Here is a 3,745-nt window from a genome sequence, read left to right on the forward strand (position 1 = left end):
TCAACTTACCCAAAATCTAATAATGAACACTCTCACTAGCCTAAGCTAATCAAAGATCCAAACAAGGGACATTTATTGTTTTTCACTTAGGCTTGTAATGTGCAATAATTATGAACAAATGGGTTAAGCATAGGCTCAAATTGGCTAACAATAGAAGATAAAAGGTAGGCTATTTGGTTAAGTGAGCTATTTGAACAAGGGCCTCAATCATATAAATGCATGTATACACAAAACAATGAACATAAAGAATCAAACAAATCAAAGATTACACTCATAGGAAGAGAATAATGCACACAAGAATGAAAATAAGTGGTCATATGATGTAACCATACAATTAGGCTCAAAACTCACATGCTTGTGTTCTTTGCTCAAAACATGATCCACAAACTGTATAATTCAAGCGAGTCCTAAAAAAATTTCAACCAATTGGGGTGGTGTCCTAGAAATGGATTTCTTAAAAATTTTCATCATATTGATTAAGCTTATTCTAATGCAATGTTGTGATTTGGAAAACTAAAAAAAAATTCTTTGTTTACCCCTTTTCCAATCAAAGCAGAATTCATACGCAAAGGGAATTAACTAGGTTTCAACAATTCACAATGTTTTTCCAATTCATGACCAAAAATGCTAAAACAACTATATGATAAAAAATCTAACCAAAATATGGAATGTATACAATCTAAGGTGCGAAATGCGATGACTAAGATAAAGTAATCCCAAGATAACAAATATATACAATAGTCTCAAAGTAATCTCAAAGATAAAGTGCAAAATGAAATAAAGCAGCAGAGATTAGAAGATAAATGTTCGAAAGTTCACCACACATGTGCTATCCACCGGTCACGAACGGTGACCTCCCCACACTTTAGGATGAAGCATCGTCCTTGATGCTACTGCTAAAGCACGGGCTGGGGGTCAACAGGCACGCCGGCCTGTGGCACAGGCTCAGGCTGTGGCTGTGGGTCCTCAGGGGGCTGTTGAACCTCTGTGGTGGCCTGTGTTCTGGGGGTGCCTCCTGCTGAGTCGGCTCCTCAACATGCTCCTCCTCCTGATCCTGCTCATCAGAGGCGGGGGAGTCTGGGAGAGGAGGCAGCTCAATGCCCTGCGATACAAACACTTGGTCTATGCGATCGAGACATCGCATGATACGACGCTCGCTGCACTCCATTAAGCGAAACAGGCGCTGTACTAGCAGGTATGTCGGCTCAGGTGCTGGTGGTGGTGGCAAAGGTGCTACGGCTGCTGAAGCAGAGGAGGGTCCTACTGCTGGTGTGGAAGATGAACGCTGAGCTGCCTCCACCACTGCTCTAGCTCGAGAACGGCATTTGGGTGGAGGCTTCTCGTGCACCCACCCACCCCACAGAATAGTAACCTCCTTGTCGTCGTCATCTGGGAGCGGTGGTGTCACGTCATCGTCCTCCCATGGGACATCGGCTAGCTCAATCATGCTGGTGACCAATGTAGGAAATGGTAGTAGGCCACAGATATGTGCGCGTCACATACTTTTCCTGATCAACCGGGGGAAGTCTACCTCCTTCCCCTCCATGACACAACCAATCAGAACCAGCATATCCATCGAAATCTCAGAAAAATGAGTGGTGGGCAGGACATAATGGGCGAATATCTGCTGCCAAGTCCTAGCCTCTCTCGACAGATAAGTGAATAACATCCCATTGGGCTTCTTGTTGCCAGAATCCATCACCCAAGGAGCGTCCGGTGTGGCAATCACGCGTTTCAGCACCTCATAATCAAAGGTCATGCAGTGGATGGATAGCTATCTCTGCCTGCTGATAGGCACATGTGTCACCAGTACGAGGTCGGCAAAGCAATGCTTCCCCAATAGCTGCCTCAGTAATCAAGATCTCCCTACCCCGTAGGTGGACTGAATCAAGAGTCGCGCAAAAGAAGTTGCAGTAGAACTCCTTCACCCACAAAGTGTTTATCCTTCCCAAATCCCTATCAACAAAGTCCAAGCCCAATTTCAGAATACGGGTGTTGATGGCACGTCTCACGTCGTTGGGAAGGACCAATTTCTTCTCAATGTTCATATTCGTCTTCCGATATTTAGGGAAGCGAAACTCACAGTAGAGATTGGGAAACTTGGTTGGGTCGGTGGATGGTAGCAGCTGATTCTCTTTATCCACATCATTCAGCGGATTCTTAGCATAGTTGGCATAAGGGGAAGGGGTAGAGGCTTTAGAGCACTTCCTCTTCTTTGAGGTAGTAGCTATGGCTTTTCCTCTATCCGACATCCTGAAAAACAGATGTGATATGATATAAGCAACTAGCCAAGTAGATGTATAACACTCAAGGTAAGACATATTCATGAAGTGAGTAAAGAAAAGAGAATTCTTAGAATGCAAGTAACAAAATTTAGAGTTTAAACCAAGTCACAAACCAAGAATTCAAACCACAATTGCACAACGCTTGTTCATTAAGCCTAAGAAACGCCATATCCAAAAGAATGATTAAAGGAGTTATGTTGAAAACAAAAGGAAGAAATCAGTTGGTTAACCAAGTTAGAGTTAGAAACTGGTTCAAAAGTTAGTGATATGACGGTTATCGGCTCAATCAAAAGAAGTGCACAAAGTATTGAAGGTAAGCATACTCATATCCATGGAAAAGGTGCATCATTGATGATGAAATATGAAAATTTTGCACAAAAGCGTTTATGCGGGAGACGAATCATCAATCAAAGTCATGGTCACAAGGGTTTTGCAATAGCTGGTTAGTGTGCGAAATCGTGATCATTCCTTCCTTGGTAACGGCACTAAAAACTCAATACGCACGTTCATGTTCTTAATTCTATTTCACAACTTCGTACAACTAACCAGCAAGTGCACTGGGTCGTCCAAGTAATAAACCTTACGTGAGTAAGGGTCGATCCCACGGAGATTGTCGGCTTGAAGCAAGCTATGGTCACCTTGTAAATCTCAGTCAGGTGGATTCAACTGATTTTATGAATTGATAAGTAAAAGATAAATAAAATATAAAATAGGATAGTGGTACTTATGTAATTCATTGGTGAGAATTTCAGATAAGCGTATAGAGATGCTTTCGTCCCTCTGAACCTCTGCTTTCCTGCTGTCTTCATCCAATCCTTCCTATTCCTTTCCATGGCAAGCTGTATGTTAGGCATCACCGTTGTCAATGGCCACCTGTCCTCTCAGTGAAAATGGTCCAATGCGCTGTCACTGCATGGCTAATCATCTGTCGGTTCTCGATCATACTGGAATAGGATCCATTGATCCTTTTGCGTCTGTCACTATGCCCAGCACTTGCGAGTTTGAAGCTCATCACAGTCATTCAATCCCTGAATCCTACTCAGAATACCACAGACAAGGTTTAGACTTTTCGGATTCTTAAGAATGGCCATCCATAGGTTCTAACTTATACCACGAAGACACTAATAACTTGAACTCGGTCCCCTGTATTAGATATCCAAGAGATATCCATTCAATCTAAGGTAGAACGGAAGTGGTTGTCAGGCACGCGTTCATAAGTTGAGAATGATAATGACTATCACGATCATCACATCCATCATATTGAAGTGCGGATGAATATATTAGAAGCGGAATAAGTTGAATTGAATAGAAAAACAGTAGTACTTTGCATTAATCTTTAAGGAACAACAGAGCTCCACACCTTAATCTATGGTGTGTAGAAACTCTACCGTTGAAAATACACAAGTGATAAATGTTCAGGCATGGCCGAATGGCCAGCCCTCACAAAAGTCTAAGATAGC

Source organism: Arachis ipaensis, chromosome B04 (genome assembly GCF_000816755.2).
Source record: "Arachis ipaensis cultivar K30076 chromosome B04, Araip1.1, whole genome shotgun sequence".
Classification (NCBI taxonomy): Eukaryota; Viridiplantae; Streptophyta; class Magnoliopsida; order Fabales; family Fabaceae; genus Arachis; species Arachis ipaensis.